The sequence below is a fragment of the Acanthochromis polyacanthus genome, chromosome 15, assembly GCF_021347895.1.
Source record: "Acanthochromis polyacanthus isolate Apoly-LR-REF ecotype Palm Island chromosome 15, KAUST_Apoly_ChrSc, whole genome shotgun sequence".
Taxonomy (NCBI): Eukaryota; Metazoa; Chordata; class Actinopteri; family Pomacentridae; genus Acanthochromis; species Acanthochromis polyacanthus.
In genome coordinates, this window is record NC_067127.1 from 29776288 (window position 1) to 29795113 (window position 18826).

At 36.9% G+C, this 18826-nt stretch overlaps 2 protein-coding genes across 3 annotated transcripts in view; both read right to left on the minus strand.

Annotated features, from left to right (window-relative positions):
• Window positions 1-7675, minus strand: part of sptbn1 (spectrin, beta, non-erythrocytic 1) — a 196083-nt gene extending 188408 nt beyond the window's left edge. For both annotated transcript variants that reach the window (XM_051959560.1, XM_051959559.1), the window contains exon 1: window positions 7540-7675. The gene's annotated coding sequence lies outside the window, so the exon portion shown is untranslated. The remainder of the gene's footprint in view (window positions 1-7539) is intronic.
• Window positions 1-18826, minus strand: part of slc30a6 (solute carrier family 30 member 6) — a 580472-nt gene that overhangs the window by 163494 nt on the left and 398152 nt on the right. The gene's annotated exons all lie outside the window — the stretch shown is intronic.

The following is an 18826-nucleotide window of genomic DNA, read 5'->3' on the forward strand; positions in this document are numbered from 1 at the left end:
TTTTTTTTTTTTTAAATAACAGCAAATATTTATTTTGTCCAGCGAGTAGAGGAGAAAAAGGACCGATGAAGGTTAAGAGTAAAGTGAAGGTGGGAGCTGAGTCGAGGGTCTGCAGCTGAAAACAGGACGACAAACAGCGACTGGCCTCGTTTCTGAAAATACAGCTCTGCTTGCTGCTCTTAAAGGTACAATTCACCCCTTTATTCATTTATATCTTTCACTTATCCTCTATCTTTAAGCTCCTGCTGTGAAGCTTCTGCAATCATCATGCAGATCAGGAACATGAATTAAAAGTTTAATGTTTTAGAGCAACATGTAGAAATTACAGCTAAATGTCACATTTTACTGTCCTACTAACTCAAGTTAGTAGGACAACGGGAAATTCAAGAAGAAAAAAAAACCTTGAGAGAGTAATTATGCATCCGTTTCTGTCTTTCCTTTTATGTGAAAAAAAAAAACTTAATGTCCTTCAAACCAAATTCCCCCAAGAATTTTGTCCCCATCATTCCTCCGAATCTTTAAAACAAAATACAGATAAAAGATCAATATTCACATTAATCAGAGCAAGAACATGTAAACACTGAAACCTGACAGAAAGAATGATCAGATTTTCTACTTTCCGACAGTTCTTGAACTACTCGTCTGTAATCTCAACAAAAAACTAAGCTTTGTCAGATTTCACTTATTCAAAAAAAAATGACAAAGATAAACTGTTTGCTCTAACCAAATTTTGTAAAAAAAAAAAAAAAATAAAAATTAAAAAATTCTACGCTGCTCAGTGGAACTGCAAAAGTTTTAATGATTCAGCTACGACCAACAGTCACATGAGAAAAATTCCTGGACTTTTCGGCTGAACTGCAGGCTGTGTTTACACAGAACAGATGGGAGACAAGTGTCAAAACAAACCTAAACTGTAAATAGTTCATTAATTATTCGTGATGGCAACACTTGGAAAAAAAACATGTACATGTTGTTTTGAGGTTTTAGAAGTTTCATTTTAATGAATAATTAAAGAAATCCAAGTTCGAGAAGACATTTCTATGTTCTCTCTCCTTCTTCATGGTTGTTCTGTTTCCACAGAGATGCAGGACTTTATACTGCAGTGAAAAATGAACTCACAGTGAGTAAAAATGTGACAGGAGCAAACAAACAAACACCCAAAAACTGGCTGGGGTTTAACAGGATTAATACATTAAATAATCAGTTAGTCAGAATCATAAATAATCCAGATTTCAGCCAAACTGGGATATAAACTCCTCAGAACTTGTGACCAAAATCCTCCATCAAAACAGCTGAACGTTAAAGTCACTGCAGTACATCACGAACGATGAAGTTGAACATTTGCGCGGCAAGGTGGAACAAAGGTGTTTTAACAGGTTATTTTTGTCACTTCAGTCTTTCATTTTCTGATAAACTGACTGCAGACCTTCGTCATCGTCCTTTATCAGTGAACCAGCAGATGTCTGTCAACACACTTCAGCACTAATTAACCCAGAGACACACTTAAAGATCTGTTTACAAGAGAGGAGGGAGACAGAAAAACAAACAGAGACAGAAACAGAAAGAAAAGCAGCAAAAAGAAAGACTGAAGATGTAAAACATGATGATGAAAGTTCAACCACAAAGTGAAGCATGACTGAAATTATCCTGCATGCTTATTATTCTACAACCTAAAGTTAAGCTCTGGCCACCAAAGTGGAGTATGTTTCTGTGAATGTTGTAGTGATAAAGTGACATTTTGCAGAATTTCTCCAACAGGTGACGCTGCAGCAAACATGAAAATACGAGAATCACTTTTTCAAATGCTGTTTTCCTGATTTTATCTAGTCTTCATCAAATGTAGCATACAGTATAATCCTCGAAATGACATGTCCAAGATTACAAAAACATACTAGAAAAGTCTAAAAATGTTTAATTCCTGTCTTTTAAATAACATATCACTTATTTTCACTTCCAAAATGTAACCAAAAATTGTCAGGAATAATACAAGTTTATCTAAAATTACTCAAAACTTATCAAATATGAAATAAAAACATGTTCAAAATGATTCACAACTTTCCCAGAATAACACAAAATATGTCCGAAAATGATTCAAAGTTCACCAACGACAATTCATAATCCAATCAAATGATTCAAAATCCGTCCCAAGTTATTAACCATGTCCAAAATGACTTAAAACCTGCCAAAATGTCAGAATCTAGCTAAAAATTAAAAAAAAAAAAATCTAAATTTGTCCAAAATGGCTCAAAAGCTCTCTAAAATGACTCTAAACCGATATAAAATAACTCATACTTGCCCAAAATTATTCAGAAGTCACCCAAATTATTCAAAATTCTGTCGAAATAACTCTAGACCTGCCCACCATGACTCAGCATTTGTCCAAAATGACTAAGATCTGTCCAAAATTATTAAAAATTAATACAGAATGACCCAAAATCAATTCAAAGGGATTCAGAATTTGTTCAGATGTTTTAATATTTGTCCAAAATGACTCCAAATTGATTCAAAACATGTCCAAAATGACTTAGACTTGCCCAAAATGACAAAATCACCCTCAAAATGACTCAAAACCACTCATAATTTGTCCAAAATAACCCAAAATCCTGTCCAAAATGACAAAAACATGCTCAGAAACTTTTAAAATGTTTTAACTCTTGTATCTTAAGTCACTAAAATTTGCTATTTTACAGTTTCCTGAGCAGCTTCTTCAGATTTAACAGAACATCTATGTACTTTTTTTTTTATTTATTTATTTTTTTTACAGTCATCAGATGATATCTTCCAGCGTTTCCTCGGGAGTTTGTTATATAATCGGTGCAGATCTGTAGTCGTCCCATCGAGCAGAAAGCTAAAAACACGATACCTCGGTTTAATATGAGGCTGCTGTTAAAATGATGGAGCTGGAGACGCTGCAGCGAGTCGATGATTTACGGCTCTGATCTGCATCACTGAGCCAAACCTGCTTCATCATCATCGCCGCCTCCGAGCTGGAGGAGCCAAACAGCCCCCAGAAGCTCCATCAGGGTTTCAACAGCAGCATTAAAGCAACATTTAAGAGAAAACAAAACATCCAAACCTGCTGATGCAAACAAACTGAACTCCTTAAGACAAAACCGGAAGTAATTCAATAATTAATCGTCCAGAAAACAGCCGGATAGAAACTTTGTAAAGACGCTGTGTTCAGTGTTTTATGTCTCCAAATTAAAACCATGTTTGCCATAAAACCTCCAAACTTCTGGTTCTTTTCTCCACATCTCATCCAATTTAAAAATCGGTAAACACAAACAGACAACCTGAGCACAAAAACATACAGACGGCGGCTAAAAGAAAACTGCACAGGATTTAGAACTTTATAAAGTATGAGCAGCGTGGAAACGAGAAAATAAAAACCCAATCAATGCCGCCTTTAGTGACTAGACTCTTTAGCTGAAAGCAGGTTTTAGATACAATTTCTATAGTATATTAGCATAAAAAGTACAAGTAAAATCACATTTAAATCTGTCAAAACCATTTTTTACAAAGGAGCATTTCTCTTGTTTTTCAACCTACTCTTTTTGTATTATTATGGTTCTCTGCAGCTTTTAACAAAACCTGATTTTTGCAGAATTTGTTCACTGTTTTTAGAAGTTTTCCAACTGCTAATAGCATGAAAGATCCCCATCTAGGTTTCTAATTATCTGCACATTCACATGTGTGAGTTTCAGCCGTTAAATGTGAAAATGGATTATTGTTAGATCAGCTGCAGGTCTTTCCAGCTTGATCGTCATTTCACATTTACTCAAAGTTTATGTAAAATGACTCAAACTTTGTTTAAAGAAAAAAACTCAAACCTCTCCAAATGGCTCAGAAATAGTCTACAATGATTAAAAAGTGTCCGCAACAACTGAAAATACTCGAAGTTTGTTCAAAATTACACAAAATTTGCCCAAAATGTTCAAGTTCGGAAGAATTTTAGACCATTTTTGAGTCTCAGAATTTTCCAAAATGGCTCAAAAACTGCTGACATGATTTATGATAACAGACAATGGGCTGAATGTAATGGAAGACCAGATCTGGAGATGCAGCTCTCCAAAATGGCTCAAACTTTGTCAAAACCAAAAAACATTCCCAAAATGATTTTAAACATGAAACTGTCTCAAAATAGCTTCAAGTTACAGAAGTCCAAAGGTCCAAAATGACCGGAACGAGCAAGTTTTGAGTCATTCTAGATCATTTCTAAATCATTTTCAGTTAAAAAAAAAAAGAAAGAAAGAAAAAACATGTTCAAAATGACTCAGAGCTTCTCCAACATCATTCAAAAATCAAAATCTATCCAAAATTGTCCACAATGACATTTGTCCAGAGGTGAGGAGCAAAACCAAAGAGGACAAGATCCAGGGATGGAGGTAGAAAAACAACAGGACGTCTTTTAAGACAGTGTATATCTGTGATGTTCCTGCCTCACTGCTCAGCACCAAATGACAAAAAAAAAAAAAGACTTGCTAAAACTGATCAACTTATCCAAAATTGATAAAAGGCTGGTCAGAATTATTCTGATGTGTATTCAAAACTATGGAGAAAAAAAATGTTCAAAATGACAAAAACATGTCTAAAATTACTCAATATGTCAAAAAAAAAATCTAAAATGACTCAAAATGTGTCCAACATGACTCAATATTCATCCAAAATTATTTTAATCCTGTCCAAAACTGACTGCAGCTTGCTCAAAATTATTTAAATTTTGTGAATAATGTCTCAGAAATGCCTCATAATGAGGCAAAATTTGTTCAAAAATAATAAAAATGTATCTAAAATTACTCAATTTATCCCAAATTACTTACAATGTGTCCAAAATTACAACAGTTTTATGAAAAGACTTCAATTTGTTCAAATTTAAGCAAAAGTTGTCAAAAATGATTTCAAATTTGTCCAAAACTATGCAAAATGTGTTCAAAATGATAAAATGTGTCTAAAATTGTTCAGTTTGTCCAAAATGACTCAACTGACCGTCATGATTAGGAAGATGACCACTTTAATTCAAAATCTGTCCAAAACAATTCAAAATTTATCCAACATAATTCAAAACCCATCCAAAATGATTTTAATTCTGTCCAAAATTAACTCAAACTTGTTCGAATTTAAGCAAAACTCTTTCAAAATTCACTCAAAATGTGTCCAACATGATTCAAAACTTGTCCAAAAGATTTGAATTTGTCCAAAACTTGTCCAAATTTGTCAAAAAATATGCAAAATTTGTTCAAAAATGAATTTAAAAATGCCTACAATTACTCAATTTATCCTAAATGGATTAAAATGTGTCCTAAATCGCAAAGAATCGTAGAAAATGACTCGTAATCTGTCCAGCAGGATTCAGAACACAACCAGTGACTCAAAATGTGTCCAAAACGACTCAAAATGTATCCAAAATTTGGACAAAAAGTCTCAGAAACGGTTCAGAATGATGGAAGCAAGTCCAAAATGATACAAAGTTTGTTCAAAATGATTAAAAACGGATCTAAAATTACAGAGGAACTGTCCAACATGACTTTAAACTCATCCAAAATTATTTTTATTTTGTTCAATATCAACTCAAATTTGTTCAAATGTAAGCAAAAATTGTCCAAAATGTCTCAAGACTTGTGCAAAATGAGCCAAACTGTGTCCAAAATGACTTAAACAGCATCCAAAATAATGAGATGTGTCCAAATCTGTATAAAACATTTTTTAAAAAGCATTTGCTTTTTTCACGTAGTTTTGTTTGTCCTTCTTCTACGATGGTTTAACGCCTCAACGTGTCTTTCTCAAGGAACTTGTAGTAATGAAGTAACAGCATTTAATGAACATTTCTTCACATTAACATCAGGATTTAGTGGCACATTTTGGTTTTAAACCAACAGAGAATGAAGAGGAGGAGATTTGCATCAAAAAGGAGGCGTTTCAAAGTCACTAATTCCACTAATCTCAAACTACTGGAGGCATAAAATGAACAGAAAAAGACAATTAATGGAGATTTATTGGATGAGACTTAACCAGAATTTCATGAATTTAATGTTAAAGCCATTTTTTCATTTCTCAATTTTAACACATTTATCAATAAAAATGTGGCCTTAAGATCAATAAATGACGAGTTGAATGTGATCTCAGTGGTAAACAAATGACAGTAACACACTTAATGCTTCATATAATTAGCAAAGTTGTAACTTTGAAGTGTCCCTACAGCAAAAACAAACCTAACCCACTATTTTCTTGCAACATTTTCTGATTTTTGCTCTATTTTAGCTCCTTAAAGTCTGAATTTCTGATTTTCAACCCTACTTTGGCACAAAATTCAACAATTTCAGCACAAAAACCCAAAGCAGATCAACATTTTGTCTTAAAACTCAAAGGATAAAAGTTTACGGTGCAGTCTTTGGTTTTACTGCAGCTTGTTGTTAAAGCAGCAGGAGTCTGAGAATGAAGCAGACACCTCAGTGAGATGTTTGAAAGGATCCAGTCAACAAGTCGCCAAATGTTTCCTCGAGAATGAAGGGGGGAAAAAAACAGAGATAGAGACACAAACTGAGCAGAAAAGAAAGAAGAAAGAAGGAGAAAGTATCATAAAAGGGAGGAGCAGGAAGCTAGAAAATGAGGAGAAAGCACCAGAAAGAGGATGATGAGGAGGAAGATTAGAGGAAAGAAATGGAGAAGGAGGGAGGAGGAGAGAAAGCAGCAGTCCAGTCTGTATCTGATTACATAATTGCTCTACAGGATTTGAAACCGGGTCTGCGCAAACAAGAAAAACGCCTCAAAGCAGCAGCGGCAGCACAATTCTTGTCATTTTAGAGCCTCTGAGCTGCTAAAAACACATTTAAAATCTGCCAAATCACTGCAGGAGAACTGAAAGTGGCTCATACTAGGATCCAAACTGCACAAAAATCACCTTTTTTGCATTATTTACAACCACAAAAAGGGGTCCAAAGCCACTGCTGGGTGGTTCAGGAGCACAAAAACGTAAAGATTCAATCCAAAAATGACATTAAATGGAGATATTGGGCTGCAGAAAGGAGTGTTAGAGTGAGAAAGTACAGGGAAGGTCACTGCAGGGACTCTGGGAACATGAGAGGACTATTAGGGGATGTTGTGATGTTTGTGCTGAGGGGCTGAGGTCAGGACCACGCCTGCACCATCATCATCCTCCACGACACCATCATCATCAAACTAAACGTCCAGCACAGAGAAACCAAACAGCAAAACACCAAAACCACCAGCAGCAGCAGCTCTGGAGCCTCAACAACAAACAAGTTCATCAACGCGATGGATGATCAGAGCCCGCCGGGAGAGGAGCCTCCTGCCCGGCCTGCCTGAGCGCCATCAGCCCGCCGCGGCTGCAGAACACCCGTACAGGTGGTTCACACGGACAATCACACCGGAGACACCCGGCTAGCAGCCACACGCATCCCCACGCCACGGACACACGGCGTCGTGCGTGTTGATGCTCCCCGAAAACACAATGACGCCAAAACCCCACGCAGCAGGAGGAGGAGGAAAGCTCGGAGGCGCACGGAGCGGACAAACACTCACCTGGAGGCCGACAGAAGAGCAGCAGAGTCCCGCTCGGAGTGAAGGACGGACGGACGGACTGCGTGCTGAGAGCTCGGAGCGAAAACAAGCAGCAGCGGAGAGTCCTGAAATCCTCCAGCCTCCTCCTCCTCCTCTTCCTCACCCCGCCCTCCCGCTCCTCAGCCCGGACTGCAGCGCCCGGTGCGCTCGATTGTGTCACCGCAGTGCGCCGCCGGTCTGAGTCAAATAAAAACAAACTGTGACAGCAAATGTCCTCAAATGACTGAAATATTTCACCTTATCTGTGCTCTGAATTATGACCAGTCCAGCTGTTTTTACCGCTGAAGATCATTTTAGAGCACCGATTACACTGGATATTTGTTTGTTTTGTTGCTTGTTTGTTTTGCTATTCTTAATGCACATTTTGCATTTATGCTTATACTGTTTCAACTGTTGTTTATTTTTTGGTTGTTTTTTTTCTACTTCTGCTTATATTTCAGGATATGAGTTTTCTATTTGTTTTTATATTTTTGGGAAATATTTCTCTACTTCTGTATATATTGTTTGGGCAATTTTCTCCTTTTACTTATACTGTTAAGTTTTATTTTTCTGCTTATAAATTTTTAGGACATATTTTTCTTCTTATCTAAATATTTTGAGCTCAGATTTTTCTATTTCTATTTATGTTTTTAGAATGTTTTTCCCTTATTTTGTTCATATTTCTTTTATGTATGTTTATATATTTTGTATTGTTTGCATTTCTAACATTCTGAATGGGAGCAATTACCTGATGTACAGTTTTCCAGCATCAACACTGTGTCTGAAATGTCATTAATTAACCCAAACAACTATATATATATATATATATATATATATATATATATATACACACACACATACATAACAGTCTAGTTTCAAAATATACATATAAGAGTAGAGTAGTTCTTTATTGTCACTGTTTGACAATCATAAAAGGCAACTTAGCAGCTCTTTGGGTCTTTTGGGGCTGTATTAAAACAAGATTGCACTGTATATAATAAAAGAGCAGGTTATTAAACATGTTCTGAGAGAGTTCCAGTAATGTTTTCAAGGTGATATTTTCTTTAAGTTCCCAACAAGTTCTTTTATTGTTCTTCTCCCTGCCCCTTGATTAAATAAATGGCAGCAAGATTAAAAAATAAATACACTCTAATTTGCAGATTTACATAAACCCTTTATAGTTTCAAGGGTTATTTAAATTGGTTGAATTGATAAAGTTACACCAACTTGAATTGATGTGTAATTTGAACTAATAATAATAATGATGATGATGATGATACCAGGTCATAAAGCCAGTAAAATATACAAAATATAAATTCCCAGTGGAGAAAATGATCATTTTAACTCCCTCTAACTGTTTAACTGAAAGTCACAGTCTGTCTCCACCTGCCTCTGGGCTGCGCTGGTGAATAAATGAAGCATTTCGTCTCCTAAAGTGTGAGTGAGAGGCGGAGAGTCTGCAGCAGGAGGAGGGAGAGTCTGCAGAGACCCAGTGATGCCAAACTGCAAAAGTTGTTGAGGACCTCCATGGAGAAGAATGAATCAGTAAAAACATAATCCTGCTGCTGGAAGAATCAAACGGCCGAAAAACTGAAATAAAATGCTTCAGAGCTGAAAGTTTCCTGGTCTGATCTGATCAGAGTCCAGCTGATCCTCAGATCTCAGTAAACCTCCCTCTGATGAATCATCACATCACAGATCTGCTCAACACCTCACTGAATCTGATGAACTGCAGGTCAGAAGGAACTTTTAAATGACAAAAACATGAAACATCAACAAGCAGCTGCTGTCTGTGGGTTAAAATACACAACTGAGGGTGTGTGGAGGCCTCCCACCTCTATTTTTAGTCTTTTTAAAGAAACTTTGTAGTCTTTTTGTGTTACTGTAGTTATGTCTTTGAGGTTATTTTTTGTCTTGTGGTCATATAATGTCTTTTTGTTGTAGTTTTATGTTTGTGTGGTCATTTTGTGTTGGTATTGATTGTCTTTTGTCTTTTTTAGTCCTGTATGTCTCTGAGTCATTGTATGCCCTTTATACTAGTTTTGTTGTCAAACTTGATCTTTTTGTAGTAATTTCCTGGGTCTTTATGGTCATTTTGTGTCTTTTTTTTAAGTCATATTCTTTGTTTGTGAGTTACAATGTTCCTTTAATATCTCTTAATAGATTTTTTTTGTCAGTTTTTGTGTCTCTTTGTGATCATTTTGTGTATTTTTTTCAAGTAATGTTGTGTCTTTGTGCATCATTATGTCCATAGATTTTTAGTGGTTATTTTGTGTCCTCTGGTAAGTTTGTGTCTTTCTGATAATTTGGTATCTTTTTAGAGTAATCTTTTGTCTTTGTGGTCATTTTGTGTCTTTTGTGCAGTAAATTTGTGTCTCTGTGCAGTTAGTATGCACATTTTACTGCTCCTAATGATGATTTTGAGTCTCTTTGTGATCATATTAAGTTTGTTTGGGGTCCTTTTAAGTTATGTTTTAGTCATTTTGTGTCCTTTGTGGTGTTGTGATTATTGTGTGTCTCGTAGGCATTTTGTGTTTCTTTTGGAACATATTGTCTCTTTGTGGTCCCTTTATTAATCTTTATAGTGTTTTTGCAACTTTTTGTGGTCATGTTGTGTCCCTTTCTGTTTGTTCTGTGTGTCTTTGGGGTAATTGTATGGGTCTTTATGGTTGTTCTGTGTCTTTTTTGTAGTATTTCTTTGTCTTTGTGAGTCACTCTGTAGGTTTTATCTTATTTTTTGTGTCGTTTTGTGGTCATTTTCTGTCTTGTTGAAGTAATTTGTGTCTTTATGAGTCATTACATCTCTTGATGGTCATATTGTGTGTCTTTGGGGTCACTTTAGATCTTTGCTTGGCCATTTGCATCTTTTTGTGGACACAGTCAGTCTTTTGTTGTTGTGTTCTTTATTTTCATTCTTATTTTGTAACCTTCATATCTCTATGCAGTTTGGTTTTTTCCTATTTTGTGTGTTTTTGTAGCTGTTGTGCATGTTTGCAATTATGTTGTTGCTGTTTATGGTCCTTTGCGTCTCTTTATTGTCATTTTGTGTCTTTAATATCTTTTGTACTTATGCAGCTCTTTGCGAGTCATAATGTGCCTTCTGTGTGGCCTTTTTGCATCTCTTTGTGGTTATTTTGTGTCTTTGTGTTTGTTGATTGCCTCTCCAACAGCTAACAGCCACTTCATACTCAATCTGACAACCAGCAACTAATTAAACAGCAAGAGGCTGTGTTTGTTTGGTCTAATCAACAGAATAAACTCTGAATACTTAACAGAAATAAAGATTTAAAGCATGGGATCAGAGTTGTGTTTGCAATCTTGTTGCCATGTCACACAATGAGCCAGAGATGGGGACTTGAGACTTGATGACTTGGACTGGAGTCAACTCGAGTCGCTGTTTTAATGACTTGTGATTTGACTTGAAAAAAAATAAAATACTTGCGACTTGACTTGGATTTGGAAGTTAAAGACTCGGGACTTGACTTGACTTGAGACACGATGACTTGAATGACTTGACTGTTATTATTATTATTCACATCATATTTTCAGTTTGAATGACGTTGTTGATATGTAAAATGCTGGATAGTCGAACAGAGGCTTTTAATTTGAAATCGGCTTGCCGTATCAATCAGCCCCGCCCTCTCTATGTTGGCTACCTTAGTAGGCCTCCACAACAGCGCCCACCGCCAGATATCAACATGTCAGCCGTACCCAAGGTAATCATCACCTTCGGGTATCAGGATTTCTATCAAGACGGTAAACGACGAACAGCAGTTTGCAAGACGTGCAACGTGAAAATCACAGACAGTCAGACGACAACGTCAAATTTCGTCCGACATTTGAAGACCCATTCGGCCCAGTAAGTGCTTGCCAATTTGTTTTTAATATCAGAGCCTGTTTACATTGTCTGGTTAGTTAGCATTTTAGCTAATGTTAGCATAATATAACAGTAAGGAGTGGGGGATTAGCTACTGCCTTGGGTAAAGTGCGCCGTCACACAATCAATAATACTAAAAAAATGTTATTCTCTTCATAAGTGCTTGTCAATTTGTTATTAATATCAGAGCCCGTTTACATTGTCTTTTTAACATGTTGGGCACATTAGTCAGTGATGTTTACTTATAGTTACTTATATCTTGTCTTTTCACTTTATTAAGATCATATTCTGCAGGTAAAATTACAATAATGTGACTTGACTTGACTTGACTTGACATAACTTGTGACTTCACTTGACTTGCCCAAGAAAAAATAATTCAGACTTAGACTTGAAGGTTAAGACTTGAGACTTACTTGAGACTTGCACATGTGTGACTTGGTCCCATCTCTGCAATGAGCACGTAGCATCGTGGATCTGAAGGACATCCAACAGTGCAGAAGTGTGCAGAATGTGATCTGGCCTTGAATGCTGTGTTGTCGCTCAGTGTGTGTGTATCTGTGTGTATCTGTGTGTGTGTGGGATTATCACACCGTCACCAGACACCTCGTTCAGGCGTCGAGTGGCCATGTTTGAGCAAAAGGTCAGAGGTCATGAAGGTGATTCTCCTCCTGCAACAGCTGCAACACAAATCCTGCTGTGTCACTAAAAGTCCCAATGTAGAAGCATTAAAGCAAACTTACTATACTATACTATACTTCTTATACTATACGTATTAATATACTTAAGGTTAATTATAGCAGGAGAAATCAACCAGCAGAAGTTGCATTGGCACACTTAAAATTTCTTTGGAAGTTTTCTATTTTTTAATTATAAATTCTTCTGACACAATTTTCAGCACCAAACTCGTTCACCAGCTTTTTATATGTACAAATTATGTCTAAAAATGTGCGAATATCGGAAATGGTGTGCTGTCACTTTTAGTAGCAAGTCATCGTACGATTTTTACAGAATTCACCAAAAACTGGTAAAAAAAAAAATTAAATTAAGATGAATGGGAGGTCAGCCAGACATTGCCAAATCAAGCCATTTTTGGGAGCCTGGAGCTCTGTCAAATTGTACAGTAGAAGCTTCATTTGAAGTTTAAGACAGTCACAGGGCTTAAAATGTTAATCTTCTAAATCTATGTTTTTATGACTTTTAAGGTTTTTCACGGTCACTGTAAAGTAATCGAATGTCCACTCAAAGCTTTGCAATGAATGTGAACTTTACTTCTTGCTCGGAACCGTTCGGACATAGCACATGGACAGCACAACAGTGCTCGTGGGCGTTGCCCAGGTAACCAAGACAGTTCTTATTTTCGGCACGTCGTCTGATGTCTGACTGTCGTAAAGTCCCGTGCCTATCAGTCCTTGTAGGACAGTCACAGTTTAAGTTTTATGAATTTTTTGGAAAATCTAAAATTTTTCCTCAGAGTTCTAAATTTTGACAAACATTTTATTCTCAACATTCTATTCCTTTTCTCACAATTTCTCCTCAACATAAACAATTTATACATAAAATGTCTGCATTTTTGTCTTCTTTCACCAAATGTTAGTGTCATTGCTGTACGACAACTTTTTCAGAGATCACCTCAGAGCACAGCGTATTGACCAAAGCTCTCAGTGACTCCCATTATATCTCAGCCACAAAATTTTGTGTTGTAGTATCTGATCTGATGTGCTGTTAGACATGTGATTCTCATGACTTGAGACAAGTGATGTTGGTGTTGCTAGGCATGTGCTATATGTCAGAATGGAGTGTATCTTCTTGTTGAAAGAACTCAGTGTTGTATTAGTAGTTCCTGTGTTTAGGGAATTATCCTATGGATTTCGCCACAGGGTTTATCAATGAGGCGCTTGTTTTTGGTCTTCTGATACAAATCACATGTTGTGACAATGGTTCTACTTGTTTAAAACATATAAAAGTGACCTCCGTTTACTGTTCGGGGAGATCCATTTGGCCGGATCCTCCCAGACAGTCTCTCTGTCTGATCGATGCTGTTCTTCCTTATAATAAACTTATTATTAAGCAAGTCAGTGTCACGGACTTTTCTCCTTCACCTGCACATCACGGACATCAGAGAGAAACCACGACAGTGTGAAAGTCAGAAACGGTGAGTCTCTTTAGCCTGCCACCAAATCTGTATAAAACACAGTACAGGCGTGAAAATACATCAGCTTGTTGAAAACAAGATTCAACTTCACACGGTGGAAGAATTTTTTCAATACGACATAGTTTTAGAGCTGTGACTCTGTTTGAAGCTCTGATTTTTTTAACCTGGATGCCCTGCTCACTGCAGCCAACCAGTGACTTACAGCTGATTGGCTGATCGATACACTTTCAAAGTAAAAGCTCAAAGATTTTAAAAGATACTGATGAATGTTGTGAATCAACTTGGTTTTACAAAATAATATGTACTTACATAACTGATATCTTAAGTATAGTTATATGAGAACATGTTAACTGTTACAAACATTATAGCTTTGCTTCGAGTCCATCTCTACTGAACAGTAGAGCAACTTAATTTCAAATTAAATATAGTATATACCACTTAAAATATTTAGTTTTTTGTTTTATTCTTTTTTTTAAAGCACATGTTTAAAATGTATTATTTCTCCGGCCCAAGCTTTCTGTGAAGTCGAGGAAGCACTCCATTGGAAGATCTCCTGTCCACGTTCAGCTGGGGGGCGACAAAAGCTGTTGAAAGACAATAATGACAAAATAAACAGCAAGAAGTCAGATAGAGAGCAGCTGTACAGCAGACTTTAGCATTGATTATTCTCCTGTGTGGAGGGGCATACAGATATTGTATCTACGTATTCTATGAGGATCTATCAGGGTCCATGTAACAATAGGGTCATTCCGTGTGGTTTCACCAGATGGTGGTTGATGCACCATCTTCAAATTAGTCCTAAATTTGTATGCCATTAGATAGTCACAAAAGTACTTTCTATGCAAAATTGTAGGCCTGTAGCTCAAATAGTTTCTGAGTTGTGGGGGTCTGAAATTTTTAGAATTTGGGCCATCAAAAGCCTCGCCAGCGTTTTTGCATCTTTAAGTGGTTATTTCTCAGCCTCTAGACATACCAGAGAGCTGTGAGTTGGTAAACAAGGCCTCTGCATGTAGCTAGTGCCCCACAAACATCCTCAGGTGTTTCCCTACACTCTGCAGGCCATGGGGCTTGCTAAAAATGCTAAAAATTAAGAGATACCTACTCACGAGTGGGGTTTGGGTCCTTAAAAGTACTAGAACTACTGCACAGAAGTGCTCTAACACCCTTGGGTTCCATTCTAGACAAACTTGTGATAACTTAGCAAACTGGAGCTTTCTAGGTACCTCAGTTTGGAAAATATGAGCTCCCAAAGTTAGCTGAGATTTTTAATTGGCTATTTTTGGTGGCAAAAATCTCAGTGTGGGACAGGTATCAGAGACCCCAAATTTTTCTACAAGACAGTTCTATCTGTCTTCTATCACTGTACAAAAAAGCAGCAGGGTTATATTTGTAGTTACTGAGACATTCTTACTCAAAATGGCATGGGTAATGTCAAAATGGTTTTTTGCTTTTCAGGGATACAAGTATTAGTAGTCATTCCAATGGTAGTATTATGTATGTTTTGTTCTTTTTGAAATGTTAGTTGTTAAAGGTGACTACCTTCAAAAAGTGTAATGGTATAACTTAGGTATACCTAAGTTATACCATATGTCCTTTTCCTGCTGGTGGTCCTATCCGGACTGGCTTTCCTTTTCAGACTCCTGAGCCTGGAGTCCTGTGAAGATCCAGCAGTTTGATGGACTGTACAGCTGTTCTTCCTTGTAATGTCTTGGTTCATGTTGGTTTTCTTCAACTTCCAAATGTCAAATCTTCAGCAAAACTTCAGCAAATGTGTATCCAAAGCTTGTGTACTTGAAAGGAGTCTCAGCAGGTACTTCTGGGTTTTTGACCAGAATGTGGAACGTGGCCACAATCCGGAACATGTAAATTAGTGTTTAAAAATAAATTCAATATGTCTAATATTTGAAAAAAAAAAAAACATGGTTTATCCAATGATAAGTCCAGAAGTAACATCTCAGATGAGTCATACCTCACTCAAGTGATTTTCTTACTGACTGAAATGTCCTCATATTGATCCAGAAATTACTTTGAAAGATGAATACACAACTGTTTTAGTTACACTGGTGTTAATGCTCTTCTGTTCTGGTACCACTTCAACTCCCATCCTACGAGAAGAAATCAGTCCTAACAACAGCCTTTTTGTCCATAGAGTAATTTTATTTCCGTGGTTAGTTTTTCTCAGAAAGCTAGTGAGCTAACTGCTAATACGCTAGCATTAGCAGGCAAATATCATTAAGAATAATTAATATTTATTTAAATAGCACTTTTCAAAGCATATTGTTCAAAAAGACAGACACAGATATACAAAAGAAATGAAAGAAATTCTAACAACCTTGTGCTAGCTTTGGTCAAGCTAGCTTTATCCTAACTCTAGCAGAACATTTTACTGCTGCTTTACACATCATATATCTTCTTTTGAAATCTTTAAAAATATATATATATTTTTGGTTCATGTGGTGGTATTTCCAGATTTGTTTTGTCCCTATTTTCATCAGAAAGTTGGAGAGTTAACTGCTCGTGTGCTAGCATTAGCAAGAAAGTAAGCTTTCTTTGAATAGCATTTTTACAGCAAAAGTCCCTGGATTTAAACATTAAACAATAAATACACAGCTATTTTTGCCACACCAGTGTCATTACTTTTCTCATCTGGGACCACTTCAACTCTCATCTTTTGAGGAGATTTTAGCCCTTACAGTCACTATTTAAGTTTTTAAGTCCACAAACAATGTATACATAAAAATGTTCGCATTTTTTCCTTTGACCCAGTGTGAGTTTCATTACTATTGGACTTAGGATTTTTTTTTCATAAATCACCTCAGAGTGTGTGAACCAAAACCCTCGTACAAATTTTATATCAAAGCATGTTGCTTGACCAGAAATGGTGTTCCATGACTTTTGGTAGCGATTCATCGTACGGTTTTTACAGTATTTGCAAAAAGCTGTGCAACAATCCCCACTGAAATAATGGGAATATGGCCGGACAACTGCAGAAAAACTGCCACATTTGGAAGCCTGTGGTTCTGGTAGATTTTACAGCAGAAACTTTGTTCGAAGTTTAAGACCCTAACCCTAACCCACAAGGCTACAAATGTTATTCCTCTCCATCCATGTTTTGATATCTTTCATGGTTTTTATACAGTCACAGTCTAAGTTTTAAGAGTTTTTTGAAAATCCAGAATTTTTGTTCAGTTAGAGTTCTTTTGACCAACACTTTATGAAAAAGTGCAGTTAACCACATTTCCTTCCCACAATTTCTCTTCTACATGAATAATTTATATATAATTTTGTAGACATTTTTGTCCTCTTTCACCCAGTGTAAGTCTCATTGCTGTCGGACTTACAGTTATTTCATAAATCACCTCAGAGCACAGAGTGTACTGGCCAAAACTCTCATCCACACCCATCACATTGGAGCTCCAAAATGTCATGTGCAAATCAGAAACAGTGAGTCTAATCCTCAATCTGCCTGCTCTGCTCACTGCAACCAACCGGTACCTCACAGCTGATTGGCTGATTGACACACTTTCAAAGTAAAAGCTCAAAGATGGCAAAAGATACTTATCTGGGTGAAACTTGCTTTTTTATTCAAAACAAAATGCACTTGTATAAATTATAACTGATGTATAGTTTTAGGAACATATAAACTTGCTGCACTGTCAAAATCAAAATGTCCTCAGAATGTGTCTTCTTTACATTTTGCTGATTTACTTTCATTTATCTGGATCCGAATTCGTGTCCGTGTTTCATTTAGAGCAAATAAAATCTGCCATCTCACTGAAATAGTAAAAAGCAGAGAACAGAGCAGCAAAAAAAGAGAAAGATGCTGCTTGTGTTAAATGTCAGAGTTTCTTTCACAGTAAAGTTGGACTGAACTTGAACACGTTGTTGCCTGGCAACAGCTGGCTGTCGGCACCCACTCAGGTGTGTGCGGTGAACAGGACGAGTGTGTGGGCAGCTGAAGTGTTGGCCAGAGAGGATGACTGGAGAAACTTTTTCTTTCTCTCCCACAAGCCCTTCCAGACAGACAGCGTTGCCGTGGCGACCACTATGGGATGCCAAGCCGGTTGCCGGGCGAGGAAGAAGAAGAGGAGGAGGAAGAAGAGGTCGAGGCCACAGTGACTGAAGTGTGTGTGGGTGGGCTTTCATTCCCTCTGCTGAGTGAGGAGGCGGCTGGATTATTATTATTATTATTATTTGCTGTGTTCGGGTTCTGCACAGAAACCGAGAGCTACTGCTGCAGGTTTGTGTTCTGAGGTGTTTATGGACATAAAGCAACCTGGGAAAAGACAGAAGTGAGCGTCAGGGCTGTGATGGTTGATCTGACACAGCAGTATGTTTGGACTGGATTTAAACTTCTTGTTGGTTTATGTGAAGACAAAACGTGTTGCTCCACAACACATAGACATGGAGAACAGGAAGCTTTTGAATAATTTAATTCAGAAACTAGAGGCAAAATGATAACCTCAGGAAGGTAGTTTAAGCTTCATCTGCAAAATGTCTTTAAAATAAACAGACCAAACTTACCATGGAGAGATACATTAAAAAAACCCACAAAATTACAGCAAACAGACACAAAACAACCACAAAAAGACACAAAACGACATCTGAGATGCAAAGTGGCCTTGAATAGATGCAAATCTCCCACAAAGACACACAATAATCCCCAACAAGAGATAAAGCAATGATAAAGAGATGCCAAGTGACCATAAAGAAACACATGACTTCAAGCAGATGCAAAATGACCAAAAAACATGAAATGACCACAAAATGGCTCAAAATTACCACAGAGGTGCAGAATGACCAAAAAATAGACACAAAATTACCACAAAAACCATAAAACAACAACAAAAAGATACACGATTACCACAAAAGGACGCCAAGCAACCTTAAAGACACAAAATGACAACAAAGAGAGGAAATAAAAACAAAAACACACAAATTGATCACAGAGACTCAAAATGACTACAAAGACCCAAATTGACCACAATGATTCACAAAATAACCACAAAAGACATTAAACAACCACAAAATGACCACAAATTGACCAGAGAGACTCAAAATGACCACAAAGATAGAGAAATGACCTCAAACATAAATTGAGCACAAAGACACACACTGAGCAGAGACCCAAAATTCCCACAAAGATTCAGAAAGTAACCACACAAAGACATAAAACCACAAAGAGACACACAATTACCTCATACACATAATATGCAAATATATCCAAAATGGCCTAAAAG